This window comes from Pinus tabuliformis, chromosome X, assembly GCF_031772625.1.
Source record: "Pinus tabuliformis cultivar Carrire ecotype Pingquan chromosome X, CPIR1, whole genome shotgun sequence".
In the NCBI taxonomy this organism is placed as follows: Eukaryota; Viridiplantae; Streptophyta; class Pinopsida; order Pinales; family Pinaceae; genus Pinus; species Pinus tabuliformis.
Genome location: NC_142308.1, coordinates 1,401,368,021 through 1,401,387,239, shown reverse-complemented (window position 1 = coordinate 1,401,387,239; position 19,219 = coordinate 1,401,368,021).

Sequence of the window (19,219 nt, the reverse complement as noted above, 5' to 3'; positions counted from 1 at the left end):
AACAAAAATATTGTAACTCTAAATCTAGGACAGCACGAAATCTGCAACTCCATCAAATTGCACGACAATGTTCATGGCACCGTCGAAACTTTGTACATCTCAATCTTTGTCAAAAGTGGGGTTTCAAATAAGATCCCAGATCGAGTCTAGGGCGGCTATCATCATGGAGACTAAACTTACTGAATCTAGCATTCTTGTTCAAGTGGGTCTTTCCATCGATAAGCTGGGTGGTCCTATATCCAATTGTGACTTGGGATTTTTTGTGATTTCAACCACAAAAAATGATGAAGTGGATCCCACTTCTTTAACTTCTGAAAATTAAGAGTCAAATTCTGTGAGATCGAATAAAAGAAAAGTGTCTGAAGGAAAATCGATGACATACATTTTAATGGATAATTGAAAATGATCCGGTGAGAGAAGAAACTAGTAAAACTCTGACTACATTTGCATCTAACTCGGCGTATTTTTTTCCAAGCAGAAAAAACACTTCCCATTTCTAAATAAAGTACATAGTTCAGAGAATACATATTCCAGTGATGACTTTATCAATGGATTATTTTTTTAAGACAGAAAATCAGGATATATTATATTAAGGAAATATAATGAGCAGGTACATTTAAAGCCAAAAACATTCGGCCAGCTGATACATAGGCCCTGAAAATAAGCTGTTACCTGTTCCATATGAGGAATCCAGAGAAAACAAAACATAATCTTGACAAACATCTGTTGGTTTTACTTTGTGGGTTTTCCCAATTACTTTAAACCCTAACCAAGATCTACTCCTTTGTAAGAAATTAAAAATTAATGCACAGCAGAACTTACTTTCCATCTTCAAAGGCTCCTGGTCTTGACTTGAGTTTTTGGCTCTTGAATCCTTCCAAGAACTTGCAATGCTTTTCTCTGGCTATCCTAAATGACAGAGTATCCAGTCTTCAATGGAGCAGACTATCTTTCTGAGATGATTGCAAGCCTTGGAGACTCAGCCCTTTTATAGCAGTGCAAAACCCCAATCCTAGGGCAGCTGAAATTTAGCTGAAACAAGTCTGTCAAGAAATCTGAAATTTCAGATTTTGAAATCAATCAATCAATCAATCAATCAGAATAGATTCTGATTTCCTTATTCAGCTCAAATTTATTACTGCTATTATTTTAATCAATTATAATCGGTCCATTAACAATTATAATTGTTTAATATTATTCTATATGTATTTGTATCCAAATCCTTATTTAAATACGTATAATGCCATGATTTAATTAATCACATTATTTGGCATATTTTAATCATTACATAAATGTAATCTCGCTGACAGTATTTGACATTATAATCACAATGCACGTATGTCCAACTTAATATTTGTAATTAGACGTCTCTAAATCCAACAATCTCCCACATGGACAAGTGCAACCTTTTGATTATATATCCTTAACTTTATTGCATGCAACTTTTCTGTCTTTACTTATCGTATTTCTTAAACAATTTCGTCCATCAATTATGCTAACAAAGGACTTAAGCGGCATTTGTCACATTTATTCGCAACTAAACTGACATAAATCACGCTGCCAACATAACTGAATGACATGAATCTGATTTGGACATATAGTTTAGAAATTTCACGCAAGTGTGATTAGACGTGCCTATTTCTAATTGAGTCACCTTTACTTTACTTTATGAGGCCAAAAATTTAAACTTTAAAGAAAGAAATAATGAAACTGAAACTGAATGCAACTTGTATATATCATCAAAATTGTTTACAATTGCATTACATAGAACATCAAAAACAGAACTTAAAACATATTCAGACTCCCACATTTTTCTAATTATCCTAAATAGATATTACACCCATACAAGCAACATGTTGGTGAAACTTCTTGGGTGGTAATCCTTTAGTAAGAGGATCCGCAATCATGGAGTCTGTACCTATGTGTTTTATACATAATTCATTATTCTGCACTCTCTCTTTTACAACCAAAAACTTAATGTCAATGTACTTCGACTTTGACGAACTTCGGTTGTTGGTTGCGTATAACACTGCTGAATTGTTGTCACATAATAATTTGAGTGGTTTCTGAATAGAATCCACAATTTTCAGACTTGTGACGAAGTTCTTCAGCCATACGCCATGATTAGATGCTTCAAAACATGCAACAAATTCAGCTGCCATAGTGGAGGAGGCTACCAATGACTGTTTAGCGCTCTTCCATGACACAGCACCACCTGCCATCATAAAGATGTATCCTGATGTTGACTTCATGCTGTCGACACATCCTCCAAAATCAGAATCGGTGTATCCAATGACCTCGAGCTGTTCCGATCTCCGATACGTGAGCATATAGTCCCTTGTTCTCTTTAGGTATCTCAACACTCGCTTGGCTGCCTTCCAGTGTTCCATACCTGGGTTACTCAAATATCTCCCTAGCATTCCGGTAATGAACGCAATATCCGGACGCGTGCATACTTGTGCATACATGATGCTACCCACGGCTGAGGCATAGGGAATATCTTTCATGAGGTTTTTATCTAAGTCAGTTTGGGGACATTGTTTCAGACTAAACTTATCTCCTTTTGATATAGGGGTATCTCCTGGTTTGCTGTTTTGCATGCCAAATCTTGTTAGAATCTTATCGATATAGTTCCTCTGGGATAACCTCAGAATACCTTGAGATCTATCTCTAAGTATTTCAATCCCTAGAACAAATGATGCATCACCAAGATCTTTCATTTCAAAGTTCTTAAATAAAAAATTCTTAGTTTGATGCAACATGTCCTTATCGTTACTGGCAAGCAATATGTCATCTACATATAAAACCAAGAAAATAAATTTACTCCCACAGAACTTAAGGTATATACATTCATCTACTATGTTAGACTCAAAACCAAATGAGCTAATAACTTGGTGAAACTTATAATACCATTGTCGAGATGCTTGTTTTAGCCCATAGATAGATTTCTTAAGTCTGCAAACCATAGACCCTGCATCACCTGATACAAAGTTTTCTGGCTGCTTCATATAGATCGTTTCATCAATGTCACCATTGAGAAACGCCGTCTTTACATCCATCTGATGAAGTTCTAAATCATAATGTGCTACAAGCACCAATATAATCCTTAAAGAGTCTTTCGATGAAACTGGAGAGAAAGTCTCTTTATAATCAATGCCTTCTTTCTGTGTGAAACCTTTCGCAACAAGATGTGCCTTGTATTTTTCAACATTGCCTTTAGAATCCCGCTTAGTCTTAAATATCCATTTGCAACCAACGGGTTTCTTGTCTTTAGGCAACGGAACGATATCCCAAACGTCATTGTCATACATAGATTTCATCTCTTCATTCATGGCATTAATCCACATTTGAGAGTTAGAGCTTTCCACAGCTTGTTTGATATTAACAGGATCATTTTCAAACATGCCAATGTCAAACTCATGTTCTTGAAGATATGCATAATCCTTTGATTGTGTAGATCTTTTCTCTCTAGTAGATCTCCTAATTGGCACAGGCTCTAGATTTTCTTGAGGTTCATTTACAACTTGATCTTCAACAGGAGGAAGAACATCATTACCAACTTCTGAATCTCCCACAGGCCCTAGGCCATCAACATTTGTCATGTCAATGTGAGGGTTTGGGTTGGGTTCAGGTCCATTTGTGTTCTCTATTCCCTGTTGAGTTTCTAACTGAGTTGTTTGGGATGATGAAGTTTGCACATTGTCAAAAGATGTATTTCTAAACGCAATCGGAATTTGAACAAAACTAGGACTTTGGTCCATAGTCTCATTCGCATTCGTCTCTTCTTCTTCAAAAATACTATCTTTTGTCATATCTCCCCCCACAAACTCATTATCCTCAAAAAAATTTGCACTTCCTGACTCAAAAACTGTATGTTCTGTTGGATTATAGAATTTGAACCCCCTAGATCGTTCAGAATAGCCTATAAAGTAACAACTAACGGTTCTTTCGTCCAGTTTATTTTTGCTTGGATTGTAAGGCCTAGCTTCACATGGACATCCCCAAACTCTCAAATGATTCAAGCTAGGCTTGCGCCCAACCCATAACTCGTAAGGGGTCTTGTTAGCTGCTTTAGTAGGCACTCTGTTAAGTATGTATGCTGCAGTCTTTAAGGCTTCTCCCCACAAATTCTCAGGTAGAGTTGTACGAGCAATCATACTTCTCACCATGTCTTTAAGGGTGCGATTTCGTCACTCAGCAACACCATTCATTGCAGGCGAACCTGGCAACGTATACTGAGGCACAATTCCGCATTCCTCTAAGTATTTTGCAAAGGGACCTTGACGTTGTTCTCCTGATCCATCATAACGACCGTAGTATTCACCACCACGATCAGAACGAATGGACTTTATACATTTGTTAAGTTGTAACTCAACTTCCGTTTTGAACTTTATGAACACGTCTAATGCTTCCGCCTTTTCTTTTATTAAGTAAATATGACCATATCTTGAATAATCATCTATGAATGTGATAAAGTAACGGTCACCATTTCTTGTAGCCTTTGGAAAAGGACCACAGATATCCGTATGAATTAATTCTAAGACATCATTACACCTTTTTGCATCATACTTACGTTTATTAGTTTGTTTTCCCTTTATACAATTTACACAATCACTTAAGTTTGTAAAATCTAAAGGTTGGAGAATATCATTAGACACAAGACGTTCTATCCTTTTCATAGAGATATGTCCTAATCGCTTGTGCCATAATGTTGCAGATTTCTCACAAGTTAATTTACGTTTTCTATTATCTATATGCAGTGCCTCTGAATGTGAAGTGTCTATATCTAGAAAATAAAGATTATCATAAGAAGACAGGATACCAGAAGCAAGAAGCTTAGAATCTTGACACAAACTGAAATTTCCATTACCAAATGAACATACATAACCAATTTTGTCCAAATAAGATATAGAAATTAGGTTCCTTCTGAAAGATGGAACCACTAAAGCATCAAAACTTAAATAAAATCCTGTCTTACATAATAATCTAAATTTTCCTATGCTTTCCACTTCTACTTTATTGCCATTTCCTACGTAAACGTAGCGCTCTGCCTCACTTGGCTTGCGATGGCTTAGGCAACCCTGCATCGACATACTGATGTTAGTCGTTGCACCTGAATCTATCCACCAAGTATATCTAGATACAAAACTTAAATTAACTTCAGAACAAACCAAAGCAAGAGACATACCTTTCTTTGCCAACCATGCATGATAGTTGGTGCAGAATTTCTTTGTATGTCCTGGCGCTTTGCAGAAAAAACAGTTCCTTTCTCCTGCTTTCGCAGAAGTATCTTCCTTCTTGCTTTTCTGCGCGGCATTGTTTGCAGCTACCTTGGTAGGTCCCTTTTCCTTGGCAGTAAACTTGCGCTTCTTGCCTTTACCCTTAGGATTAGATGTTACTACATGAGCACTTTCTCCCTTAGTCATTTTCTGTCTCTCTTCCTCCTGCACCAACCGAGCCTCAAACTCAGGTAATGTCCACGTCTCTTTTTGACAATTATAAGTCATCTTGAATTGACTAAAGTTAGACGGGAGAGACAGAAAAATGAATTCAATGAGAACCTCATCAGAGATGTCATAATTATGCCCTTTCAAGGCACATTGAAGTCTTGTCATCTCAATAACATGCTCTCTAACCCCTTCTTTTCCCTTGTATTTTATTGTTGCCAACCTCACAAAGAGTGTACTAACATCAGTCTTTTTACTCTTTGTGAATTTTTCTTCAAGGGCCTTAAGGTATGCAATAGCGCCTGTCTCTGTATCAGGTATGATGCCTCGAAAGGTCTCATGGATCGTTTGCTTCATCACCATTATGCACATGCGATCTGAATGCTCCCATCTAGCAATATCAGCCTTCTCTTGAGGAGTTACCTCACTCTCTTTATTAGGCTTGGGGCGATCAAATCTCAGTGTTGTGTCCAATTGCATGATCCCTAAGACTAATTTCAGCTTTTCCTCCCACTGTTTGAAATTGTTCCCCATGAGGGGCTTAATCTGACTCAGACTTGACATTATGTTTGGATCTGAAAAATTCAAGAACAAGGAAATAATTTAGATACGATGTGTCACGATTTGATCCTTAATCATAATTCTAAAATCTATCTAAAGGCATGTGTAAAACTATTTGCTCCATTAAAACTTTAGCCAAAAACACCATTCAGTAATGAAACACCTTTGGGTGCAATCATTACCTTCAGGCAACCCTTATGCACCAAACAACTTAGCAGGCGCCAACCCTCCTTTGGGAAAGCTAACACCCACGTCCATTGCCAGCACGTTACTTCAACTTGTCATGAGTCATCCTTGCAATTGTCTTACAGAGAGCGGTTCCTTTGCGAACATCAATGCTTGACTCATGCGAAAACAACACATGTATACTAAACGTCTTTAGTTAGATTCCAAAATTATGTCTAAAACCTAATCTAGGACGTACCTATAGAATCTATTCGTCCTATATAGAATACAGTGTCTTATAACAATTTTAAATTTAATATGTCAACTATATTCATCAAAATAATTATTAGGTTTTAGTAAAACTTTAGCAGTTTCTACAATGATTACCTTTTAGAAATGCTTCAATAATTTATTTAGAGAATACTAAATAATTTTATGGTTGCCATGATTAGCATCATTGTGATAAAATCCGAATTTAGTATTATATCAATAATTAACGTTAATACAAATTTTATGCCATAATTAGCATTATTGTGATAAAATCCGAATTTGGTATTATATCAGTAATTAACGTTAATACAATTTATTTTTTTTTATTTTTTTTTTTTATGCCATAATTAGCATTATTGTGATCAATTTAGAATTCAGTATTATACCCTTTAATTGGTGTTAATACCAATTTTAAATAATATCTAAATTCTAATAATTAGCCTAAATACAGCATAATATATATAGTAATTATAGTAATTATAATTATTATAACCTAAATTACAATCACTTACAATTACTTACAATTACTCTACCATATTTTCGTCCTTATAACCAAATTAATGCACAGAAATACAATTGCATTGGGCATCCATATTGTTACTAGCTTATTATTGAATGAAGGCAAATTAATTTGATGGGCGAAGATCCAAATTTATCAAACTCCTATGATCAGACCCATAAGCAATGTCAATGACATATTTGCTTACTGTAAACAGTTTCTGCAACTATGTATCCATCTGTTTCAATTCAATATTTTACAGAAAGTATCTGACATGCTTAAATTAGTAAAATTAACAAGCAAAACAGCTCTGGAAAAATTTCATGACCATCTAATGTTTGACAAACACGGTTAGACGTTTGACAAAATACCCAGATTGAATTTAGCCTGAGTATGAATTTTAAAGATCGAAAAAACCAAAAAAAAAATTATTTCAAAAAGATAGAAATTTTTGGCACATGAGGGAGCAGTAGTATATGTTGTAGACATAACCCCAATAACCCACCTCAGGTATTCATACACGTTTGCAAAGGTCTTCACAAACCACTGCTAATATACATACAATCTCAGAAATGATCTTCAAAAACCAATGCCACTATATACTCCATTTTATTTTCCTGGGGGGGGGGTGTTTTCTCTAATTACCACACAAATCCACTTTATTACTGGAATGACTGTACTGATATTCATGTATGTTGATCACGAGAAGTCAAATTGATTATCATGCTTTTAATCGAATTTGTTTTTTCAGGAACCCGCACAGGCTTCTGGAATCCCAAAAAATTATTAATGCCCACTGAAGAATTTTTAAGATACAAATTCATGAAATCGAAATCCGATCTCCGATCTACCTTTGTAAACAGATCAATCATGGTTCAGTGAATGGATAAAGATGGCCCTCATAAAGGGAAGCTGCAGGTTCTCTGTGGTGGCGAAATCCAAGACGTGGCAGAATTCTATGGAGTTACAGTCAAAAGGAGCAAGAATTGGAATAAAATAGACTCATCGTGTTAGTCAGAAAATAAAATACCAAATCCTTTTCAAAACATTAGACTGTTATACAAAACCGAAAAAAAAAAATCAGTTTGGCTTCATTCGTAACGATTATTTCAGGATTTGATAATGTAAATAAAATCAAGATTAACTCAGAAAACATGACGGGAGATGACAGTTCTTACATAAGGGTGGCTCTGATACCAATTGTTGGTTTTACTTTGTGGGTTTTCCCAATTACTTTAAACCCTAACCAATATCTACTCCTTTGTAAGAAATTAAAAATTAATGCACAGCGGAACTTACTTTCCATCTTCAAAGGCTCCTGGTCTTGACTTGAGTTGTTGGCTCTTGAATCCTTCCAAGAACTTGCAATCCTTTTCTCTGGCTATCCTAAATGACAGAGTATCCAGTCTTCAATGGAGCAGACTATCTTTCTGAGATGATTGCAAGCCTTGGAGACTCAGCCCTTTTATAGCAGTGCAAAACCCCAATCCTAGGGCAGCTGAAATTTAGCTGAAACAAGTCTGTCAAGAAATCTGAAATTTCAGATTTTGAAATCAATCAATCAATCAATCAATCAGAATAGATTCTAATTTCCTTATTCAGCTCAAATTTATTACTGCTATTATTTTAATCAATTATAATCGGTCCATTAACAATTATAATTGTTTAATATTATTCTATATGTATTTGTATCCAAATCCTTATTTAAATACGTATAATGCCATGATTTAATTAATCACATTATTTGGCATATTTTAATCATTACATAAATGTAATCTCGCTGACAGTATTTGACATTATAATCACAATGCACGTATGTCCAACTTAATATTTGTAATTAGACGTCTCTAAATCCAACAACATCCAAAAAGGATAAAAAGATCTGGAGGAAGAAGTTCCGCATAATGCGCATAAAACTTATATGAGAAGAAAAGATAGACCCTGATAAATAAAACCATGGAGAGAGGATCCAAAATTATTCAGGCCTGTTGAAGCAGAGCAGATATATCAACCAGAGTAGAGGCGATAGGGGACTTGGAATCCTGGAAGATGCAGGCGTTCCTCCACTTCCAGAGACACCAACACGAGATGATGAACAGAGATCTCCATTCTGGACGCTGGGCACTCCACCACATGAATCCCTCCTGTACAGAAGTGAAAATCTGGAAAGGAAAACCATGAGTAGCGGAAAGATCATACCATATTTGCGCCGATACAGGACAGAGAAAGAACATATGAATATTAGTTTCCAAAGCCTGACAACACATGGCACATCTGCCTGGACTCAATGTCACATGTGCAAAAAGAAAATATCAGTATCTCAGTTTCCACGACAGATTCAAAAAAATTACAGGCTTTACAGTGCATAGCGGAGAGCATTATTGTGTAGACCAGGAGAACAAAAACATACATTTGGGCAGATAAATGACAAAACAGTGGAAGGAAGACACTGTCAAACAGAGTACGGTGTAAAGAGCCTGCTGCCAGCATTCAGAATTAGATCATGAAATATTCCTTCCCTTTCAATGAACTAGAAGCACAGAACTAGAAAAAAAAATCCTTAGTCTCTGAAAAACAACTTTTTTTTAAGATAGACGATCTGCTTCACCATTTTGAATCATGCAGATATAGGAAATGGAAAGAGAATGAAACTCATAGAAAGTTTGTATTTTGCACTTACAGGGATCGAGATTAGGGGAGTTAAGGGAGCCTTTGCCATTTTCCCAGTCGATATCTAACTTGGAGTCTCCAAAAACTGTCATATCCCTCCGTCCAAGCCTTTTAGCACAGAACCTATGTTCGATTTTGTGAAATTTGCCTCTTATACTAAGCACAACTCCACGAAGAATCCCAAGATTTTTGAATTTGGTGAAGGAACTATCATGCTCACCAGGTTTGAAAGAAGCTTGTTGAAGGGTTGCATGATTCGGAATCTACGTATAGTGTGGTAAAAGTATCTTTAAAAACTACACTTTGGTGCTATGGCAAGCAATCAAGATAATCGCGATTAAGAGCAGTACCAACTTATGAAAATAGGGAAGAAGACTTTATTTAAGCCTTTAAAGAATTCTCAAAGCTACCAGATTCATTATAAAATGAAACTTTGGAAGAAAGATAATTGCCAAATCCAGGCAAATTTCGCCATTTTTACAATGCAACATTCATTTATTGAATTGAGACTTCATTGATCCATATTAATTTTTTGAAGAATCTTCGGTGAAAATCACATAGAAAATTTTTTGTCGATGCGTTTGGAACCAACCAGTGTTGTTCATCGTCAGCACAAGTTGAATGAACAGATCTCACTTAGTACATTAAATAGATAGGACTAAGTATCCCATAACTCAACGACTAAAAAACAACAACTAGAATTAACTGGATAACAATTAGTTTGACTATGATAAAAGGTATTAATTTAACGTTCCTTGTTTTCACATAATTATTGAATACAAAATAGATATGAGATTTATTACTCCTTTTTGAAACCTACCACAAAAATATAAAAAAGAATGAATATTTAGAAAATAATGTCGACCTTTCTTCGCAAATATCAATTCAGAATTGTAAACAACAAAGTACATGCTTGACCAAAAATATTTTGTTGATAAGAAATTAGGCTAACACATTGGAGTCTTCGTCTTCATTGATCCATCATGATCTTCTCATCACCCTACCATGGTACTCTTATCATATCAATTTTTTTACTATAGTTATGATATGAGGTTAAAAATTGTGCACAAATAAGATAAGACAAATATTATTGGAAAAGGCTTTATGCCATCTTTAACATATTGTATTGATCTTTTGATAGGAATTTATAGTATGTTGATTTGAAAATTCTAGATTTAGATCTCATTAATAATTCATCATTGGAATTTATAGTATGTTGATTTGAAAATTCTAGATTTAGATCTCATTAATAATTCATCATTGGATCAAGACAATATCTCATCAAATATAAGAGTTATAAAGTGATCTCAAATTTTTTGATTGTTCATAAAGATATAGTCTAACAAAAATAACCAAAAGAGAAAAAATCAAAATAGAAAGTGGAAAAAATATTATAAAAAAACATTTTAATTTTACAAACCATGAAAATTACATCATAATTAAAAGAAAAGTTTAAAAAAGGTCACATTTAAAACAAAATTTATGATATTTTTTAAAATAATTAAAAAATAATATAATTGAAAAAACAAATAAAAAATTTGTAGATAAAGAATTTGAATTTTCCACAAAGCCACAAAAGAGGGATAATGATCAGCTTCAAAAAATCATAAACGTACAATATATGAAAGCCAATAATCCTAAAATAGTGATAGTAATGACAAAATATAATTAATATAAATACCAATAATCTAAATAATTATTATTATTATTATTATTATTATCGTTAGCCTCAAGAGTTAGCTCAATTGGTCAAGTTTTTGTTGCTAAAAACACCTCGCTAATGGTAGGTCATGGGGTCAATTCTCCTCGATGCCTTTGGGGTTAGGATCTTCTATTAGGACAACAAGTTGTGATCCCTTTGGGTGGATTTACCCAGATATTTCCTTGAAAATAATAATAATGATATCTATAAAATAAATATTATTAATAATATTTTTTTTGTAATAAAAAATTTACAAGGTTATTACTTGAGAGCCTATTGATCTCACCCCAACCGGGTTTGTTGACCATTTCCAATAGTTCAAAGTAAACATTCCAAAAAATACAAAGGATAGCTAACCATAGTCACAAAGGCAAGATGTGCCAAAAAATTGACAAAATGTACAAAACACCAAAACACATACCCATTCATCAGAGTTGATAGAAGTTGGGTTGTCTAGTCCCTTCCCAGGTGGGGGACGAGGGCAGAATAGGCAGCTAAGGTGTTGCTCTGGGTGAACCAACTAGATTTCCATCTGCTCCAACTTGTCTAGAATGCACACGTGTCCATGCCACACCACCTCCTCTCTTTCCCAAAGTTGACACTGGAAATATTGAATTTGCACCACGTCTTCCATGACTGCCTCGTGTTCCTCTCGTCTCACTTTCTCCATGGCTTCTAAATGCAATTTCATTGAAGGTCTTGGAGGGCTTGAGGTTGTGCGCGAGCAATTACCTCTCCTCCATGGTGTTGGCTGACGTCCACGATGTGGCTTCAGAAAGCTTTCCTTAACACTCATTCTTGGCTTCACCTCCGTCCTTTTCTAGTGTCGATGACGAGGTTGGGGTTGCACTGCCATTGCGCTACCACTCCCTTCCAACCTGGTACATTTGTGTGGTGCCATGCACCTCCTCCTCCACGATACCCACTTAACTCTTCTGACACTGGCGCTCCTCTCCTTGTCCTACAAAACCTACTCCTTGCCGACCAAGTCCGCCAATTTAACGCTCTGCCACAACGATAACTGGAAATTATCCCACAAGTCTGGTGCCTTGCACCACCACACCTCTCTCATGCACAGTTCGTGCCGCCCATAACTGGTTCAGCCCCCACATAATACACCACTCCCAGCAAACTAGGTTGTCAATGCAAGCCTGACCTAAACCACACACCATTGTGCCCATAAGCCATGACACCAATAGGATCCACAGGCCAAAAACCATGATAACTAATTTAGGTATGAGCTTCCCCAATTCCTTCTTAAACCTCTGCTTGACTTCACCAGTGAACCAGAACTGAACCCTGCAATAAAACTCACCACAGAACATAATTTGTGTAGTTCTCTTGAGGAAATTCGTCAGTTGGTTGGGTTTCGAAGGCTCACCTGGTGAGGATGGCACCACACTAAGAATAGGAATATATACAAAATCGGAGGCACACAAACGTCGCGTTGTACCGGGATATCACAGTCCAAGGTATGACAAGTTGCTTTATCCCCCCACCAATTCGCATCAGTGAGTCGCCACCTTGAGTCGCTCACACTAAATTTCCATTATCGAAATATCGTTGCCATACCCTTTGAGCTCTGTAAAACTTCCCTCTCCCACCTCCCTCTGTGTAAATGCACTCAAGTGAGGATGGTAGGTTTCAGATGGGCTTGCTCTGGCATACCTTAACATGCAACCCATTTGCATTTTAACCTCATGGAGAAACTAGGAGGAGGTGGGAAAAACCCCCAAAGTCCTCGGTTTTTCCACACCCATTGGGGTTCTGAGGTTGTAAGTAAGGATTCTATCCAGTTCTTCCATCTTCTATTTAGGAAGTGCAGGTGGCCAATTTTGTAATATAGTCTGATCAACCAACTCACTACCCCAGTTCACCAGTTGATCAACTACTTGGTTTCTTTCTTATTGCATGTGCTCGATGATGACATAATTGAAGGTCTAAAGGGAGATCTATATTCCCCCAATGAGGAACTCCAAGCGCCAGTTGTGGCAAAGCTTGTAGGTTAGAGTTCCATTGATGATTTTATGGACTAAGACAATTGCAATTTGAGAGTTGTTAGTGATTTGAGGTTTGGATAATTTGGCCTCCCAATAAATATTTAGACCCCACTCAAGTGCAAGGAATTATGACACATTATTGGTGGAAATATCGCAGGATTCAACGTAAATATTTAGGGTTGACACTCCCTGATCAAAGTGGAAGACATATCCCAGGCCATCTCTTCTTGGTTTCCCTTTGGAAGCCCCATCAAAATTTAGTTTTTTGAACCCTTTAGGCGGGAGGGTGAATTAGGTAATTGATCTCCCTCTGTGGGGTGGGGCACAAGGCCTGATCTCGACCACCTCCTCGTTAAGATCTAACTTGATTAGGATGGTCGTTTCCATACCCTTGTCCTTCCAATTGTTTAGGTACCATGCACCTGCCATAATGGTTTCCTTGAGATTGTGTGGAACGGTTTCCCAAAGCTAGCTTATGGAAGGTTGTTTCTCATTAAATATTGTTCTATTGTGCGATTTCCAAATATTCTAAAGAACAAATCCTTGAACCAGGATCCATGCCCTGTTGACTATTGAGTTTTTAAATAGCTTCAATCTCCATAACTCCAAGGATTCCTTGACTCAATTAAGGTATCAATTGTTGTGCCCAAACAAGATAAGTGCTTTGTGCCATAGGTCCTACACAAAATCACATTGATTAAGGAGGTGTTCTAATGATTCCTTATCTGCTTGGCAGAGGGGGTAACGCAAGGTTCCTAAGAATCCTTTCTTCCTGATTTGATCCCATGTCAATAGCTGACCGCAACCAATCAACCATAGGAATAAGGACACTTTAGGCCATATTTTATTGCACCATATGTGTTTCCATAGCAGGTCAAGGTCCACCTCTTGCTCAATTGTTAAAAGAGTATATGCCTCTTTAACAGAGAAAGAGCCACTTGTGTGATAGCCCCATCTAAATTTATCAGGTTCATGGATTTTGCAAATGGTTCTCTCCTGGAGAGAAGAGAGAAATGAATCCCATGGTTGTAGTCAATGGTGCGCTAGCTAATGTTCTTGTTGTTTCCATACTCTCCATTCCAATGTGGGATGTAGGTTAGTCCAAATTTTTTTTACTGTGGAGGCTTTGTCGCTCTTAGTGAAGGCCTATATTTCCTTGAGCTCCTCTTTGTCTTGTGATTAGGGCAGCTGCATCTAAGATTCCTTGTAGAATAGGGTCATTTGGCCATTCCTGACTTCCCAAAATCCATGGTCTTGAATGAGGGAACAATTTACTTGTGTCATATTCCATATAGAGGACCCATTTGGAAAGTGGTCTCCTAAGTATCATTATTGCATCCAGGTTTCGGGCATACTTATGGGACCAAATATGTTTCCATAACTCTTAGCCCTCTTATAACCACCTCCACCACAATTTGGCCCCCATTACCTGATTCAAGAGCGTTGGATCTCTTAACCCTAACCCTCCTTCAAGTTTGGGCAGGAAAACCTTCTCCCATGCAACCAAGGACCAATTCTTCCCAGCTTGAGTTCCCTTCTAGAGGAAGTTCCTAAATTTTGATGCCATATCTTTATGGATGCACTAGGGTGTCATATGTGTTGACAACTAGTGTATTGAAGAGCTTGTAGAACATATTTTAATAAAGTAACTTTTCCCGCAAAGTTCAAGACCCGCAATGCCGAGTTGGTAAGCTTCCTATCTACTTGATCCAATAATCCTACCAGAATTCCGGACGGAGAGAATTAACAATTAGAGGCACTCCAAGGTATTTACTCGGGATGGAACTAATCAGAAAGCCAAGAGTGTGATATAGACGTGATTGGACATGACGATTAGTGTTGAATAAGTAAATGTATCATTTTTCCCCATTGATCACTATCCTTGACGCATCCTAAAAGTATTCCAAGATACTAACAAATATCTAAGCCTCTAGAATAAATAACATATTATTATCAACAAATTGTTGGTGTGTGATCGGTGGGGCATTGGCACCCAGTTTCAGTCCCTTGAATTCCCCAACATTTGCCACAACTTTTATATAATGACTTAACCCCTCAACATCAATGATAAAAATAAAGGGGGAGATTGGGTTTCCCTGTTGGAGGCCCCTAGAACCTCGAAAGGTGCGAGTAGGAGAGCCATTCACTAGGATGGAGTAAAATGGGTTTTCAATCAGTGATTGAATCAATTTAATCCATTCAAATGAAAAACCAAAAGCTTCTAGAATATTGAGAAAATAATTCCAGTTAAGGCGGTCATAAGCTTTAGAGAGGTTTAGTTTGATAATCATACCCGGTTTGTGAGATGTTTGTAGCAAGTGTGCTACTTCGTGATCCATTATGATTCAATCCATGATTTTCCTCCCTTCCATCTTCAGTAGGGGCTTTAGACGACAAACCATCACTCCTGAGATGAATCTACTTGGGTCAGTTGCCTCTCCTTTTTTGGTAATTCGGGTGAGGAAATTTGCACTGAGACCTGACCAAATAGTTTGCTTCTGTCAAGACTCCTCCACCAGCGCATGAATCTCTTGGCCCAGGAAATACCAACCAGATTTGAAGAGCTCTGACGTGAATCCATCAAATATTGTGGTTTTGTTCGTGGGAAGAGCTTTGACCACTTCCTCCACCTTAGTGTAAGAGACTTCCTGTTTCGATCTTTAGATACTAGACGAGGGATTAATTGTTTAATTTGGGAAATTGCCTCCTCATGTAAAAAATCTAGATAAGAGAGCAGATTCTGGTTGTAGGAGACTAGCTCCTCGGCAATATCATCATGTTGGATCAACCTATTTCCCCCCAAGCTGGTTAAAGAAAAAATCATGTTGCATCTTTTGTGTTATAGCATCGATCTATGGAATAAGTTGGTGTTGTGTTCACCTTCCTGTAACCATTGAATTCTTGATTTCTACTTCCACAAGACTTCTTCTTGTTTACACCTTTGTTCAAGATCTTGAAGGACGCGACCCTCTTCTTCAGTTAGTTTCTCATATCTCCCTTCCTATATGATTTGTTGTTGCATCCATTGCATCAACCCCTCGAGGCTCTTCTTCTCTCGATGAATGTTACCAAAATCGTTTTGGTTCCATTCCTTAATACATTTCTTTAGCTCCTTTAGTTTCCATTGGAATTATTCCATGTGACATCTTCCTTGGACATGGATCTTAGCCCACCATTTCTCTAACTTCTAGATGAAGTCAAGTCTATGGAACCAAAAGGCTTCAAAATGTAATGGGAGATTATTTGGATCCATTTTAGTGTCAATTTCTAATCAAATAGGCTAGTGTTCAGAGCCTAAGCATGGGAGGATGGCCACTTCGAAGAAGAGGTCTTGATGAAGCAACCACTCAGATAAAAAGAATCTATCAAACCTAGATGTCATTTGATGATTATCCCCCTACCGATTATTCCAAGTGAAGAGTCCATTGATAGTGTCCACATCCTCGATATGCAGTTCCTGTATCACTTCTTGGAAAATCTATGAAGAGGGGCCAAATGAAAAATACCACCCTTCTTCTCATTTAGATGACAGATCATGTTGAAAGTCCCAATGTCTATCCAATTCTCCTTCATGTAAATGGACCGTAGTTGGATGAGGTCTCAAAGGAAACCTTGATTCTCCCTTGGAGTCGTAGGGTTGTAGATCGTCGATAAACATATATTCTCCTTTTAGAAGATGAATCTAAAATTATTGGATAGGATCTCAGGGAACGTTATCCAATCTGAAAAAAGTGATGTTGTTGGTATCCCATGGGATTGCCAAACCTCCAGCGCTTCCCCACACTTCAAATGCCATGCATTTCGCTTGGGGCAGTACTGGCCTAACAAATCACCTAGATTTTCCTGAGAGACTTTATTTTCCTAAAGCACCATGATGTCGAGTTTCTCTTGTTTAATCCTCTCTCTAAGGTACCTCCTCTTTCCCTTGGAGTTGAGGGCCCTAATATTCTGGGAGACCAACTTCATTGGGGGTCGGGGTCGGATCTTGCAAAGTATTCCATGAGCATATTAGTTTGGCGTGAGTTGGCCAAAATTGTTTGTGCTTCTCTAATCACTATCTAAATTGTTTTCATCCCTTTTCTCTTTTTTTATTTGTTGGACATGGCATCTAAGTGTACCAAATTTGGGGGTTCCCCTTTGATGATGAGGGAGGAGTTTGTATTTCCTTTCAAAGCTTGTTGTCTTTTTTCCCAATCTGTGTAGATTCACTGGAATTGGTTGAGTTGCTCTAGTTGGATGTCTTTCGTGCCTGACTTGATCCAAATATTTAGGAAATCGAGCATTATTGTCTCTTTAGAGTTTAATACGTAGCTTTATCAGCATGTTCTAGAGCGGGCTAGACTTTCATGAGAAATTGCTGGATATACTCGTGGGTTGTTTCTAGGGCTTTCCTTTTCATCACCTGCTTCTCCTTAAGTTTTTCACATGGTCCTTCTAACTCCATTAGTTATCAATCTTGGAGAGCTTGATTTGGATTTGAAGCATTACCCTTCTCGGTAAGATCTTAGAGGATTGAGAATGGATTCGACCTAGGGTTTTTTTGGGAGGTGTTTCCCACCTTTGCTTTGGTTTTACCATTTCATCCTTTGCCACCATGATTATTCTTGTTGGATACTTCCTGGAACCCATTTTCCGACGGAGTCGATGGGGTAACAGGGTCTTCTTTGGGCCTTTGAGGGTAATCTATGAATAAGTGCCTATATTCATGGTAGAGCCTACAATGCAATGGAACGTGATCATAGTCTAGTTCTTGGTTCCATACTTCATCTCGATCTCTGTTGATTCCAGCAAGGGATTTAAGATGTTCATATATACATAGATGTGAGCATACGAGGCATGTCTTTGCTTCTTGGTTATTTCTGAGACCTGCACAAAATCCCTAATGGAGTTACCAATGGACTCAAGTATATCCAGCTCCCAAAATTCCTCTAGAAGAGAGTAAATACGAGCCCATGTTGGCGCAACTAGGAACTGATCCTTGCCTGGGTTGTAGCAGGGCTCCTAATATCGCATGAATAGTCCTACATTGTTAAAAAAATATGGGACTCCTTCAAACACCCTTTTATGATCTTCCATATCATGGAATATGAAAGTGAAGAACCATTTAGCATGCAATCAGAGCTTGATAGGTTCCCTCAGATTTTTGGTAGATCCATTGGAGGATATTTTGTTCTTTGGGCCAGATGCCCATGAATTTATAGATGATCAAGTGATCTTGCATAAACTAGCATGATTTTTCCAGACGATTGTTGGGTATGACCAACCGTGGGTTCATTTTCACCTTCGGTAAGCACCAACCTTTGAGCCATGACTACCCTTGCACACCCAAAGTAAGGGTGTCCTACTATGTGGTACAACCTTGCAAACCAAATCCATCGTCCTGAGCAGTGGGGTGGTAGGAACCCTGTCATGTGACCAATAATCAGAGAGATGAGATCAATCTAAGAATGACTTGATTAGTGATACTAATACACAACTGCAATTTTAGAATTCTCAAGAAACCCTAGACCACCAAACCCTTGTCGCAAAGTGCAAAAGTTCCTTTTAATATTATTGATAATGTTAATAATAATGATTTTATTATTAATAATAGCAATAATGCATCCTCAAGGTTTAGCTTAATTGGTCGAGTTCACGTTGCTAAAAGTACCTCGCTAATGGGAGGTCACAGAGTTAGACCATGAGGTTAGGCTCTGCTAATAAGTTGGTGGGAAGTGATCCCTTCGGGTGGATCTACCTAGATATTTCCTCAGAGATAAAAACAAGCACTAATACAAATACATTGTAGTAATAATATTATTATAAAAATACAAATATATTATTAATATCTACAATGTCACTAATATCTATAATATATTAATATCTACAATATCTATGTATAATACAATAATATTATTATATATTA